A 16238-nucleotide genomic window follows, 5' to 3' on the forward strand; every position below is an offset into this window, starting at 1 on the left:
TGTCCGGTTTATTTCGTGCTTCTCGTCGGAACTCCTTCCTCCCTCACCGTTCGTTTCTTATTTCCCGTCCGTTCCCTCGCTGCCTTCATCTATCGGTCCTTTTCGACCGCCCATCGAGACCCCGATCCCCACGGAAGAGATCGCCGAAAAGGTCCCGAGGAACGAGGGGAACTCATATGAGTATCGCGCCCACGCAAAGCGTGTTTCTTCGGCGAACGCGCGATTATGCGCTCACGAAGGGTCATCTTCGAAGAGTACGCGCTTAAGTTCCGTCTCCCTCTCTTCTCTCAGGGACATTAAGAAGAATAAAAGTATTTATAAAGAAATTAGTGCAGTCACTTGCGTTAACTGATATGAGAGGTGTTCGGTTACGAAAAAGTGAATTTAACACTCTTTACCTTCACAGAGACAATTCACTCTAATTAATTGAAACATTTATTAGTATGAATTAAAAATCCACTCCAAGTTTGAGTTAAGCACACACCCTTATGTTTTCGAGTAACAGTATTTTCATTGTCGCTTCGAGTGAATTTTTATGCGTTTTGAATGAGGTTTTATTCCAAGAAATTAAAACAATATTATTTTTTTCTCGATAATAATTACTTCTGTAGTTGGCTTGTAAATACTAATACTATTCAATAGATAAAATAGCAAGATGAATGATATCGGTAGCAATAATAGCAATAATGGTGATAATAATAGCGATAATGATTAATGTAAGAGATAAAACAAATGATCGGTGTCGCGTTTGATAGGGATGTACACGTCGGATTATAGAACACTTTGCGTCGATGAGAGGAACTGATTAGATATACATAAGTAACATACTAGTTCTACATAATGTAGGAATGTTTCCTTATTTTATTAATTTCTCTGAAAACGTTCCTCATTAATTAAAAATCTAAACTCGACGGAGTATCTTGAGAATGTGTACTTCGTTTCGATACTTGCTCGGAAGAAAATACGACAAAAAGGAATTTGTTATTCGTATATAGTGTTATTATCTAAAATATATGATATTAAAGAAATTCCCATGAGAAGAGTCGTTTCGTTGCGTCGTACATCTATTTCATTGGCTTCAATTTTAATAAGGGCTTTGCGTAACGCAGGTAATAATGACCCTTCGACTAATTGTATCGTGCGGGATTACAATTCGCTTAGACGGCCGGTTGACTTTTAACGGCGGTCGTTTGAAAGTTCGAAAGAACCGTGCACTTACCACCATTTCCCTCGAGTGGGTTCTACGCGTTATTACGGTTTTTAAAGTTTAACGATAGTTTTGCTAAGGATTCTAACCGTGCGAGAGACTCTAAACGGCGCGAAATTGCCGTGCCGCGATTCTACGAGATTTTACGACGTGCGCAAAAGTCCCGAAAGTTTCAAGCGTGTATGCAAAGTGCCCGAAGAGGCGCGATCGCGCGAGCTCCTGTCGATTATTTGTCGCCTGCAATTATTCCCAGCGTGGCCGGCAATTATCCTTCGTTAGGGCTCGACGAATTTTCGTTCAAAGACCGGACCCATACATTTTACGAGATCTACGAGACTTAAGAGTCTAGACTGCCTGAGACGCTCCGTCTCTTCCAATTTTAATCCGTTTCTTAAAAGGACCCGATGAGAGAAATACCGCGAGTAATCTCTAAAATTCTATATAATCTAATTAATCCAAATAATTAATTTAAAATTAGTTAAATTCATTCAAGCCACACAGAGATTCCCAAAATTGCTGAATATATTTTAATAAGATTCTTCAGCATAAAAATTATTCTTACGTGTAACACGAAATAAATGGCTGACCCACACACACACAGAAAAAAACAACTCCGTTACAACACCGTTAGTGTAACTGAATTTTCTGTTATCTGGGAACCAGCACCAGGAAGTTCCCAACACCGATAGAAAAATTTTATTGTTCTGCATTAAAAAATAATGCGTTCGACGACCCTCGAATTCCTGCGCTCTAAACACCTTAAGTCTTAAACCAGTCCCACGTTAGGGGCGAGCCCGACTAACTTTCGGTCCGACGTGTCGGATCCCTTTCTTCGATCGATCGTGCGTAAATACTGCGCGGGCTAGGATCTACGGGTCCATTGTGGATCGTCGTTGGTGCGAGGGAAAAAGGAAAGCTTTGGCCCTATTCTCGCCGCCGTCGCATACCTGCTGCCATGATTAATATCACGCCTGCGTTAGGGGTTTTAAGCCCGCGACCGAATCTCTTGAAAAGTAGTGTCGATATCAAAGACGCTCGACAGGCGCGCCTCGTGTTTCGACCTCGACAGTAGGAACTGACGACACGATTGAATTTCCAGTAGACGAGAGATCGCTTGGTGAAAATGCATCGTAGAATAATTGCTCTCTTTATTAGCGCGCATAATCGTAGGAGCAAACAGGAAGTAGGGCGCTGCCTGAGTGCCGCCGCTTACAACGCGATCACTCGCGGATTGCGACTCCGCAACTCTTGACTCGACACTTTACTTTCAAAGTGAATATTAACATATCTCCTATTTATTCGTTATATATCAATGCAATTGCCAATACAAGAGTATTTCACGCAGCAGCTCTTTTCAAGTTGCGACTAATTTCGTTGTTGTCATTAATCTTCTCAACAGATACATATATGATCTTACATGTCACGGGATGAATTTAGATTTGACCGACTATCATCAAATCTCGTGGTAACCAGTTCCCATTTTTTATTTATTTTGTTTTTCTCTTTTTTTCTTCTTTTTTTCATAAATGATAAGTATTGGCTTCGCGTATACTCGTTCACTTTACGTATCAGAGTCACGAAGGAAATAGCAGATACAAATAGTTAAGCATTTTATAGCTAGCTCGGTTCTACTAGAGCTAAAGTGTATACCTCAGTAAAGAAACGAAATGAAACGGAAAGGGGGAACATATATACATACATACATACACATATATATATATACACATACACACACATACATTGGCATTTCTCGCGATGCTGCGCGATTGCTAATATTGCTGCTGTTGTGTTGTTGCGGCCGCCGGAGCATCGAACGCTGTCAGCGAGCGGTTTAGTAATCCGGCGGCGGCGGCGACGTTGGCGCAATCCGGGAATTTCTCGCGCGAGGCGAAGGAAGGAAATTGCGTTGCCCAATTAGAAATCGCGGGAGACCGCAGAAAGAACGGACTAGAGGAAGAGGGAAACGGGCGGGAATAAATCGGGCGAGAGGGCACGTCGCAACGCGGCGCCTCGCCTATTTAACCCTAATCTAGCTAATTCTGATTTTCGACCGAAAAGAAGAGCGACGAACCGCCGTTAATTATGCGACGAAAGTCGTCGTCATGACGATCATTACTCGGCAGACGTGAATGCTGCAGCACATCCCGGCTAAATTTTAGCGATCCCGCCGACGTCGGCTAACTTTAATTTTAATTCAGCCGATCTTCTTCTTCTTCTCCTTCTTCTTCTTAATTAATCCTGCACGATTATCACTTAATTCTAAAGTCAGAACCGGAAACAGAGGGTCGAGGTGGGGTTGACCGAGTTAAGCCACGACTACGAACTTAATACGACACCGACGGGATCGACCGCTGGAGATAACAACGCGAGATCGCGCGGACGAGAAAGAAATAAGTTTAATAACTTTTCTCCGCGAGGATAAAAATATACCCCCGGAGCCCCCTGGACAGCGGTTTACGCTCTGCCTCATCCTCACGATCTAACTTTCTCGCGCGTGGCGGGAATCACTAGAATTCGCGCCGCGCGACCTTACGAGTTACAAGAGAGAGAGAGAGAGAGAGAGAGAGAGAGAGAGAGAGAGAGAGGGGAGATAGAGTATGAAAAAATATCATCGGGGATACGATATCCATGGATGATTATTATTAAACGACGCTACATGTTGTTCGCATGGACACCGCGCGCTTTTTTCCATGAGCGCGATATAAAAAGGGAGCGGCTCGTCCGCGCGTAGATCGCGCCATTTCCACGAGCGCGATATAAAAAGAGTCTCTTTGCGAGTGATCCTTGCGGATGATCGAGGATTAATAACGACAGGATGAACTTTAACACGCAGCTAGCATTTATCCCGCGGGCGGTTATCGCCGAAGCGAGAGAGGGCAAAGCGAGTCGGCGGCTCTCCTCTCGAAAGGCTAAACCGCAGGTAAAGATCGATGGATCGATAGATCACGGTATCCGCGTATACGGTCCTGCTAACCCCCTCCCACCTCATCCTCCTGTTCGTTAGCCGATGCTCTTAGGTGTCGCCTGACGCGGGGATGATTATTTATCGTTCTACACGCTTAAGGAATCGATCGAAACCACGGCGTGTGGGAAAGGCCGAAATCAGTGTATTCGTGAAATAGTTTGCAAAACACTTTTCGCTCTGACGCGAGAGAATCTCTCTCCGCTTCGTTGGATAGCTCGCGACGTTCTTGCGCTTCTGACTCTTCTAAAACGATTAGCACTGTGTCGAAAGTTTAAATTATAAATCGTGCAAATGGACATTGGTATTACAAAAGTTGGAATTTCAGGATGATTTGATTGCAAGTGCGAAGTTCAGAATGCGTTAAAGTCCATAAGTTTTCATGGAAGTTTACACATTGAAAAAAAAGTCTTGCAACAGTTAACAAATGCATTCATTTGAGCATTTCACTGTATATTACTCTGCACACAGAGAAAATATTATAGTGAAAATTATAATACAATTTTAGTACTCCGGAAATAGACTGACATTATGAGAAAAATTATAATAAAACATAGTAAAAATGACCATGAATATAATAAAAATTATTATAAATGTAATAAAAATGATTCATGTTTATGGTCATTTTTATGTTTAATATATTTTATTATAATTTTCGTAATAGTGCCAGTCTATTCCCGAACTACTAAAATTGTAATTTTTACTACAATATTCTCTCCATGTAATTAATATCAAATATCACAATTGTTTAGTAATAATTATAAAATTAATAAAACACATTTTTCTTTTAGTTTAACCTGTTAAGTATGATTTGGTAAATAATACTAAATAACTTGATAATAATTAAATAGTTTGCAAAAGTTTATAACTATAATTAAATTCTGCTGTAATGTTAGTAATAATAACCTTACATGCATATTGCTACTACTATTTTCGTATTAGAAAAACAAAAAAGGTATGCCAAAAATAATTGCAGTTTTAGTTAGATTAAGTATTTTTTTTTCTCAGTATGCGTAGTAATCGTACTAAGTGTCAAACACTCCGTTATTTTTCACGAAGAAATAATTCGTGACGCGCGGTATACTTAAACAAGAATAATCAATACATATCGGTGTCTCGAGAGACCAGAATATTTGTTGACTCCACGTGTCCTTTTCCCACTGCGCTGTCAAGTCGCTGAACAACGTTAGTCGTTTTCGCGTTTCGGGATGTCGGGGGACGTCAAATGTTACGAACTTCGTGCGAAGTAAACCGCGAAATAACAGGCTCGACGATGCGATCGTTTTCTTTCGGTTTCTTCTTGTAGTACGTCTATAAAACTCTGTACGACGTCGACGCAGGGATGACTGCCGGACGATCGATATAATTTCCGGTCGAGATATATCACGAGAATTTATGGTCGCGTTCGTTGATTCACCAGGTCTCGCGTTAATCGGAATATTCTCTCACCGGTCGCGGAAGAGATCGCGAATCGCGCTCTACGATTTATAGTAGACCTACATTGATTTTACAACGCGATGCGCGCGCTTTCGCGGATCTTACGTCGTTTCCTTGTTTAAAAACATGACCGTCCTATATTAACGCGAACATAAAAGTCGCAATATTATCATTGATATTAATTTAATATTAACATATATTAACAATGTTATCAGACCTTCGCTATCAGGTCTCTCCCTACAGCCCATCCTATATTTTTTCCTTTTTTACGTAATTGAGTATAAAACAAACTTAGTTTAATAATGTGATCATAGAAAAAGAGAGAATGATTAGCCGTCACATAAATATGATGTTGATGGTGACGTATTAACTGTCCATCTCTTCCATGTTTTTATATTAATTATAGTAAGAGGATTATTCAATTATTTTTTTTTTATTATCAAGCGGCACTTTTAGTTAAAGAGTTAAACCATGAGTCAAATCAATTTGATATTTTAGTATACACAGGAGAAAAGACTTCACTGCCGTAGCTAATCATACTCTCTTAAAATGAATCAGTCAAACATCACTGAAAACAATGAATATACACTGATTGCAGTTATAAGTATAACACTGAAAGTACTCAGTGCTACATTCATAACTGATATCAGTGACTATTCACTGATTCATTTTAAGAGAGTGGTTTGCTGAACATATTTTTGTTGTAGTCGTTAAAACTTTTGCTACTATGACTACTACATCGGTTTCAAAGTTGGATACATGCCTACCGACGGCTATAGTTTCAGGTATCCACATGTTATCACGAGATTCAGCTATCACACACAGAATCCTGCTGCCGCAGCTACAGCTTTCTTTTTTTCGTGCACCCTTTCGAGCTTTATTTATTTCTTCTCCCCGATCTCCACGCTGTATCGTAAAGATACACAGAGAGCCGTGTACAAAAATCGAGAGGGTCGCGCAGTCGGAAAAATAGCCCGCTCGAAAACGACCGCCTTTGTAAACGTATCGTGTCGCGGCACTGATTCCGCATTTTACACCGCAATTTCTCTCCTCGCACACCTGTACGTTTCACGTAATTTCGATACGGCGTGCTCGATCGCTCGACGTATATCGCCGGTGGTGTGCTGATAATGTAAAGCCAGAGATCGGCAGGAGAAAGTGTCTCTCCTCCGAGCAGCGCCTTAAGGCGCATTCACACGCGCTTCAAACACCACGGCGAACGGCGCGTCGGCAATTCGCTCGCGGGTTTCGCGCGCGCGCGCGCGTAAACGCACGCAGGCCGGACTTATATAATCGGTTACGGTAATACCAGAGTTATGGCAATCTCCGGGCAGCCGCGGCAGGTAACCCAATTCCGCGTTGACCGGACATACTGGTGCGCTCGGCGTGCACCGGTCAAGAGAAAAGCGTCGAGCGAAGGTGGCCGGCCAGGCCACTCGAGCGCGTCCGGCTCTCGACGAGATATTACCTTTATCGAACTGAAACGCGATCATTGTTACCGTACACCTTCGATCGCGCATCCGATCGCGAATGATACACAGAGATCCGGACACCGTTCCTGTAACACTTGGGGAGAAAGTCCGTTTGGTATTTTCAATTTTCAAGTCCCGCCCGATCTCTCGTTATGCACCACCTCGCTGCGAAATATAGCGAGAATCTTGCGTCTGACACTTGGACGTGTGTGCGATTTCCGACTTAAATATATTGCTGCCCGTTGGAGTACATGTAAACACGAGTCTTGCATAGATTATGCATATAACCGGTAGCGCAAAAAAAATGACAGACGGCTTTTTCTCCTTTTTTTTCTTGTTTTAAATTAATTTTTCACGACGGGAATGATGCAAAACAGTGTCGTGACTATCGCTCGCCGGTGAATCGCGTGACGCGAAAGCCTCGGGCATTTTTCAGATACACGAAAAACGCTCGTGTACGTAAACCAGCGGGAAATAAGGAAACCGCGGAGTGTAATTACGCAACGAGTCGGGCGCAGGTCGAGATGCTCCTAACAAAGCCGTTTATTCTCCGCAGTATTTAATAATATATGATCACGAGTGGAGAGAACGAGGAATGTTTTGCGTCATGTTTGCTTTGTATTGGCGTGCACTAGTTTATCTTCTCAAAACTATTAAGATTTTAAGATTCACAAACAAAAGAAATTTTTTGTTTATTTATATTTAAATTACATTTTTATTTATTATTTAAATAATATACGATGTGTAACTCCGAAGAAGCGGAAAATTTGCATCTATTGAATAAATATTATGAGATAAGTGTGATATATGAATTTTTTATTAATCTACTAAAACACACATTAGATTTTGCATTATTCTTTTTACAATTTTACGTTATAATTTTTCGTGAAAACAATTTTACTTTCACTGAAAAAAACAAGTATTTTATAGACTTTATAGAAATTTTTCCGCTGTTTTGGAATTACAATTTGGTGTATTTTGATTTAATATGTTCTTTATATGCTATTATTTACGAGTTATCGATACGCTGTGAGGCTGTTACACTATTACAACATCACGAAGAGAATTCAGAGAACGATCATTAAGAGAAAGAACGAGCCATATTTTACGGACTACATAATCCGATCTGGAATTGAGTTCTTGTTTTTTGAGGACAGATGGAAATTCGTATTAAACCAAATTCGTATTAAACTAAATATATATCGAAATTTGGAACGAAAATTTCGTTAACATTAGCGCAAGACAATCAAATGAAGAGATCAATTTTAACTTTGACGAGTACTTCGCGTCTTCAGATATTATTTACAGCAACGCGCAAACTTAATCTCTTTCTGCAGCATCCATTATTATATTACAGCGTCCATTAAATTTGCGATAGCTCGTATTGAAATACGCAGATAAATTTCCAACGAACTTGGAAAACGGGAACAGACGGATAAATGGGTTGAAAAAATTACTAGAATCGAATAATTAAATGAACGAGTGTTAAATAATTTCACTTGTTGTCATATTAAGCTGCATAATAAAATTGTGAGGGAAGTTTATAATAGGATAATTCGGTTTAAATAGGAATAATCACAAATGAGACGTTCGCTGAATCAAATAGACGAGATGCAGACGGATTATCATGAATAATCACGACGCATCGACCGAATGAATAAATCACGGGACATGTTGAAAAATAAATTCGAGTTAGGCAAGGAGAAGAGAGGATTTAAGCTTGAATTCGCGTGCGCGCGCGCGTGCGCTCGTGCGTTAAGCGATAAATCCGTTTAATCGATTCCACGCGAATCCCGTTCAATTAGGCAACCGCGAAATTAATAATTTCGAATGCGACAGCCGTAGTGTCATTTAAATACGGCACGTAATAATCCGCGATAACGATCGACGTTGCGCAACATCGCGCCGATAAGTTAGGAAATAATGTTTCCGTGCTGGAAACGTCAGAAACATTATTTCACGGGGCATATCGCGCGGGAATCTGCCTTAATCCCAGTAATAATCGTGCGGCAAAAGCGAGCGCCGCGAACGAGAAACGGTGGAAAGCGAGCCTAATGAGGGCGATATGCAATTTATCGCACCGGCGGAGTTGCGCGTCGCCGCGTCGGACGTACCGCCGTTCTAGAGGATACGACGACGATAGAACGGTACGAGAGACGCGGCGAAATAGATAGAGGAAGTATGAGATCAATATAGATACACGGGGTGATACTTATTCCGTGCCGGGAATTAAAATTCCTCGGAGAACAATAAGAAACGCGAGCACCGCGCGAAAAAGAAGAGATACGAAAAATAAAGGTGAATTATTAAAGAAAGGGGACATTCCGCATTAAAATTCTGAATTAAAATTCCCCCGGGGGCGCTGAAAGATATAAATAAGCGAAGGGAAGAGAAAGAAGATGTAGCAATTAAGTAGAAATTAGTAGGGCGCGAGGACATCTCGCGCGGCGTGACAAATGTGGTAAAGCGACGAGATATCGTGATCTCGTACGAACTTTTGGTGAATTTTATAACCTATCATCAAGAAACTCTTTCCGAGTTGAAATGATATCCAAACATCCCCCAAAAAGCTGGCCAAATTCCGACTTAAACTCCAAATGTATATTTTTGTTGTTTTGGTATTCAACAATATGTTAAGAAAGAAAGATCTTGAAGGACCATGGCTTGATGTTAATCGCGATAATTGAATTTCACAAATTTTAAATTGTTTCTTCGGAATAGTCGAAAAGTAAATGAACGTTTAAGAGCGAGAGAGAGAGAGAGAGAGAGAGAGAGAGAGAGAGAGAGAGAGAGAGAGAAAGAGAGAATCGGAAAGAATGACAAAGGGAGACAAAAAAGGTAGAATAAGAATAGAACGATAAAAAAGGATGTAAAGAGTGATGTTGTAAGTAATCGGAAGGAACGCGTGGTATATTATCACTGTGGTAATCGTGGGCTTATTATGGTTGTTGAGCCAACAAGAACACGGACTGTGAGCGCGTCGATTAGCCGGACTGCGAATCGCTCCTTGAGCGGCGGCGCGCCTCGAGACGACTAATTTGTGTAATCGGTAGGAGATTGTACTGAAATAAAAAGAGGGAAAAGGGAAATGTTACGCGCACATAGGCGCAACGCGTGTTCCATGTGGTCGTTAAAACGTTTACTTCATTTCGACGAGCGTTCGCTCGAACGTCGCTGGCTGGGGGTCCGTCGATTAGCTTAAAGGTCTATGCACATTATAACGTCACCGCCCAACGTCACCGTTCACACGTCACCGTCGCGTCAGCGCAACGTCAAATATTCCCATGTGGCTTTCCAATGGAGCGATGTTCATTAACCGTCGCGAAACCGGACTGCAACCCGACACTCAACGTCGAGTATCCTCAGCGAGAATATCTTGACGTTGCATTTCGCGTCATTCTCTTTCCGTAAGATTTAGTTCCGTTATCCTCCAATTATTTAAACGACATATGACATAACTCCTTTATAGATTTCTGCTCCAGTAACATTATCTAAATCCAATAATTTCTTTTGCTTCTTTTTCCTTCACCAAGGATTACGACAACCACCGTCAAGTCGATTGTATCCCGATAAAATATATTTTAATATTAAGGGGATGCTGGAGTCGATGACGAACTCAAACAATAATGCAGAAACGATCGTCATTAACATACTCACGCTATCCTTTTCGTATTTCTTGTATGTACAAAACTTACATGAATGTGTGTTGCTTTGTTTTACCATATTCAACGGCAAACCTAACACATATATATGTAGAAATCTTTTTGCAAACTTCCTCGATATTCTTAAGCTTCTAAGTGGAGATGCGAAAGTAAAGCAATATTCTTCAAAATTTTTCTGTTTGGAGTATCCATACTTTCGATATGTATAAACTGCGAAACTTTTGGATTAAGCAAATATTACGCTAACTGACAGCTTGAGATTTTACATTAAACATTTTTTGTTTATTTTTCTCACATATCGAGCAATGCTCCTATTTATTTTTGCACATACTTTCATTGCGTAAAAGCATCTGTAATTCTATATAACCAATACGACGTAAACTTTGCAGAAAAATGTCAGTGTTCTGTCGGTAAAGTTTTCAGCTTTAGCATCCCTTTAAAAAGAAATAAAATCGCAGATGTCAGTTAGGACGATATCAATCGTTAAATCGATCAATTAATCAAAGGTACACTGATCTGTCATGACGATCGCCATCGTGATTAACGATTGTAACATTGATGATGACTGTCAATTAATGATTAGTGCGCGCGGGGTACGATTTGACCGAATATACGTTAATGTGAAAGTGGTACGTTAAGTACAGTGTGCATACGCCTTAATTCGTACCACCGACGTCGCACGCTTACGAGCAAAATCAGTCAATTATTTGATTTCTCGGTTGCTACATCGGCTCTTGGCATTTTAACGAAAGTTCACGATTGATTACTATTATTATTGTTGCATTTATTATTGGCTGCTTTAATCAACATAATTTAAATACGTCATTCGTGCATAATGAGAAGTGCAAGTAATGATTTATGCATAAATTTTACTTTTCATATACGGGAGATCTGACGCAAAATGTCTCATACAATATGTAGATTTTTGAGTTATTAATTACAGCAAATTGAAGGATGACTGCGTGCGCGATAATGCACCAATGTTCTTTAATTGATAGCTAAAAATCTACGTTATTTGCTAAAACGGTAGAGAACTCTCTTGTTCAGTTCGATCTAATCTACATATATATACGAGGCAACGAGAAACGCATGCGGCACTTTATGTCACAGACATTTTATACATTTCTTTAGGTTAAAGTAATTCTACTTTGGATTTTCTCTAAAATACATGAATTATTACTGAGTTCATTATCGACTATTATTTCATATAAATGACTGATCCCTGCGTCTCCTGAGGATTTCGATTTAACGAGATGGCTTGGAAACATTCGCAAATTAATCGGAAATGTTTTCAGGCCATCGATACAAGCGCACAATTTATCGCGGACGTGTTCACGGTTTTCGAGCTAATTCAGCTGACCAATCCAGCGTCACTAATTTTTAGTAGCGATGATGCTCGCGCAACCGGAATATTTTCTGAGAATCGGTCGGGCAAGAGCAAATAGCAAAAATAACTGGTAGGACGTCTTCGTCGTTATCGTCGTCGTCGTCTAGGCAGTATTTAAAGTCCTCCGTCGTGAGGCGATCGCCGATCTATTTACGCGTTTCTGGGTGTCTCGGAATTTTGGGCGGCGAAATTAAGCGGCGGTATCGTCGTGCAAATTAAATTCCTACGCGCTCCGGCCGTAGCCGGTCTGCTCTCGTAGCCGAATATAATTCGCCGCGCTTATCGATCGATCGTCGAGAGCCCGTCGTCGATTCCGGTCGGAATTCCCCGCGCCTCCCCAGGAGGAGGAAGTTTCGCTCGTGATTTAAGGCGTTCGATACACCGTGCGGCTATCGAATTAATATTCGATGTCCGTCGCGCTATTTTAATCGTGCAACAGTACCGGTTCGCGTCCACTGAGCAACGTTGTCGATTCGCGCGAGACGCCGACGGTCCATCTCCAGAGGACGACAGCCAGGAGCCGCGGCTTTCAACGATAACGCAATTTTTCTCTCGTTTTTATCCTTCTCCCATATAATTATACATAAATATTTCTCTCTCTTTATCGGTTCTCTCTTTTTTTATCCTCGAGGAAAAGAGAGATTACTAGAACTTTAAATAAATATTATATACCATTATTTATTAATACTTAATCATCTTAGTAAAGAAATATTCTCTTACCGTGGTTTGACTCTTGAAGATCCAGTTAATTTTTATTATTATTTTATTATCGCTCGCATTGTCATCTTGAGTTCTTTATTTCTCGGTTAATGTACATAGGGAGAATATTATAGTTTCTTTATTCCGTATAAATCCTTTCTAATTTTGCTATATTTCTGTAGTGCAGGAATAGACTGTCAGTCTATTTTCTTATTTTATTAAAGAGCGTGATAAATGTGGCTAAAAATTCAACGAATTTTATGAGAAATACAGCAAATTGTTTTAATAGCATATTTCAGTCTGTGAAATGTAAGTAGCGCATATAAATGAATGCTGTGATATATAAATGAATATGGTATAAATGCATATAAATGAATGAGTTGTTACTGAACTCTCTTAAATGAATCAGTGAATAGTCACTGATGTCAGTTATAAGTATAGCACTGAGCACTTTCAGTGCTGTATTTATAACTGCAAATCAGTGTATATTCACTGTTTTCAGTGATGTTTGACTGATTCATTTTAAGAGAGAATAGTTATAAAATTCTACAGTAATTAAAAAAAATTCTTTCTGTGTAAAACACAGTCCTACTACACTATTTCAGTCCTTGATATCCATATTCGTATTGTTACCGCCACATGCGTCTATTTCCGCTACAGCTACGGAGAATTATTCTGTTATATTGTGATTACTGTACGAAATAATTACACATTAACATTCTCTTTTTTTTTTGTTAGATCTAGGACATCGCGATCTTGAACTGATCCGTCTGCGAGTCTTCGTCATCGGCCGAAGTTCGTGTTTCTTCCTTCCTGGCGCTATGACTTTATCGTGGCGGTGAGTAATTCTTTGAATTCGCTTACTCTCCTGATTCCTCGCAATCGGTTACCAACGTCAGCCGTCGCGTTCCGCTGAAATTTCGCACGTGTCCACATGATGTTACCGAGTAACACCGTATCGGCGTATCCGACCGCGGAATTAATGAGTGTTCTCGCGCGCACTTCATTACCTCACTCAGCGCGCCATCGATTATCAATTACGAGATACTGGAAACGCTAAACGTCGCCGTTTATCGTTAACAGGTTATACGTCCCATAACAGTTCGTGGAGCATGATCTTTTTTTATTTTCGTTATTTGAATCATTCTATCTTTTGAAGACTATGAGCAAACGTCGGACGAGAGAGGCGTTTACTGCCGTCATTATAACTGTCCCCGCAATTAGTGCTCTTTTGAATTGCAAACTTGCGCTCAATGTTCCTCTCGACAGAAATAATTTCATATTAATTCTCTCTTCGCGTGCAATATTGAAGTTATCCGTGAGACCCGAACGACCGTCCATCAGTAAAAAGTGTGGGAAAATTTCAAAATAGTGCAAATCTGTTTGCAGATTTTGATTTCATTGCATTACCATTTTATAAAGCTACTATCTAAGATTTCTTTATATCTCTAAAAAAAGTGTGTTCAAAAACATTGACTTTTAACCATGTCATTCAAATTCATTGTCGTAAAGTACCGCGAATAATCCGAGAAAATAGGTTTGAGAGAAAATTCGCATCAAACATAATTATTGGATTTAAAAACATGATAGTTAACACCATTCAATTATATGGATAAACTGTATATGTTCTTTAAGAACGTACGAAAATTTAAACTTTCCTATATTGAGAAAAAAATATTTGAAAATTTATTTGTAAGACAAAAATTTATTTCACAGAAACAAATTTTATTTCTCAGAAATATACTTTATATCACGGAAATGATAAATTTTGTACCATATAATTTTGTATAAATTTCCAAGTATCTTTTCCTCAATGCACAAACATCATATCAAATTAATGGCTTTTGCAAAAAAATAAGATTTGTATAACGAAAGATTTCATATAACGAAATAATCGACAGTATTTTTAGCAAAATTCACGCTACGTTGATAAATAATGAATATCCTACAAATGGATGTTAATATATAATTTTAGTTGATTTCGCAACCTTTAATGCAAGATTTCACGCTTCTGATAAACTAATTCCCGTCGCGGAACAAATATTCTCTGTAATATTCCACACACGTTTGTAGTGAAGAAGTAAATACGTTTTTTGCGAAATATAAAATTTCCATTCATGAATAATAATGCAGACGACTTAATTTATGATAAATATATATATATATTTTTTTTTTTTTTTTGGACGGAACCACTCTTCACACGATGCATTCTGTGCGACGATTCGAACGTCAGAGGTATCTTAATTCCTAAGTTTTGCATTTAGATCGCCTTCTCCGACGAGTTCGTTCGGATTTCTCTTATTAATTTCATTGACGACAATCGGGCATGCCTAAGAATGTTACCAGACATAACTTAACACGAAATAAACAAACAATTCACCTTGTAGTAACAAAAACGATGGTCAGTTCTAAATTTAATTTGAACAATTGCTTGCTATTGTTTATAAAAAAACAATAATTTGCAGATCTGCATAGAAAGCAGCATATGTTTTAAACCTACGATTAACTTATATAATTCCCTTCCGAATGCAACTTATATAATATACGAATGTTGAAATTATTATCATCCGACTACTCAGATTCGGAGATATGCAGATTATTCGGATAATTCCCGGAAGGAAATTCCGAATTATTTTCTAAGATCAGGATAATACTCGAATATGAAAATGCGATTCGGATAATCCTACGAACGGATGAGCCGAACATTCAAATGTAACTCGTCAAATCCGGGCTTTCTTTCCTTTTTGTATAATAGTTAAGACAATAATTTAACGTGGTACAACTGAACGTTTGACTGTACTTAATCCGGATTGTCAGGTCACGACCCGACCTGAAGACACATTTCTAGAGAATAAGAATTGGTGCTCGCAGCCGATTCCGTGTCTCGATTTACTCGACGTTTTCGGTTCCGGAGGAGGAATCGGGACAGACAGACGCGTGCATCCCGTCGATTGTGTGTCGGAGAACGATGACGAGGTCTTAGCTGGAATCCGGTCTGCTCCTTCTCCTCTTTCTCTCCTCCCTCTCTCTCTCTTTCCCGCTCGATCGGAGGACCTCCGTGCCTCGCCTCGGCGTTGCACCGACGGAAGGTGGAGAAGCCTCTTCTCGAGAATGATTACGCCACCGCACTCCTCTCGCCACTCGGCCACACGGTCTGCACCACACCACGCCACAGAAGCGTCTCGGAAGCCGTGGTGGATGCACAAAGTAAAAAGGACGGCGAGCGGAGAGCGTCGACGATGACGATGGCAAGGAGATGGGAAGCGCGGGGAGGCGCAGGGCAGGGTGTTCCAACCGTCGTCCCGGATGTGCAGCATCATTACACGGCATTCTTCGGCGATGCAGGCGTCCGGAATCTCTCTCTCTCTCTCTCTCTCTCTCTCTCTCTCTCTCTCTCTCTCTCTCCCCCCCC

At 40.2% G+C, this 16238-nt stretch overlaps 1 protein-coding gene and 1 long non-coding RNA gene across 4 annotated transcripts in view; one reads left to right on the plus strand and one right to left on the minus strand.

Moving 5' to 3' along the window:
• LOC116849367 (ets DNA-binding protein pokkuri) overlaps window positions 1-16238 on the minus strand; it is a 151528-nt gene that overhangs the window by 49203 nt on the left and 86087 nt on the right. The window lies entirely within an intron of this gene.
• The window catches only part of LOC116849371, a 136245-nt gene that overhangs the window by 5212 nt on the left and 114795 nt on the right, over window positions 1-16238 (plus strand). For all 3 annotated transcript variants that reach the window (XR_004379120.1, XR_004379118.1, XR_004379119.1), the window contains exon 4: window positions 13565-13664. This is a non-coding gene — a long non-coding RNA (uncharacterized LOC116849371). The remainder of the gene's footprint in view (window positions 1-13564; window positions 13665-16238) is intronic.

The sequence above is a fragment of the Odontomachus brunneus genome, unplaced genomic scaffold (assembly GCF_010583005.1).
Source record: "Odontomachus brunneus isolate Ranch 3 - 2012 unplaced genomic scaffold, Obru_v1 Obru_scaffold_113, whole genome shotgun sequence".
NCBI lineage: Eukaryota > Metazoa > Arthropoda > Insecta > Hymenoptera > Formicidae > Odontomachus > Odontomachus brunneus.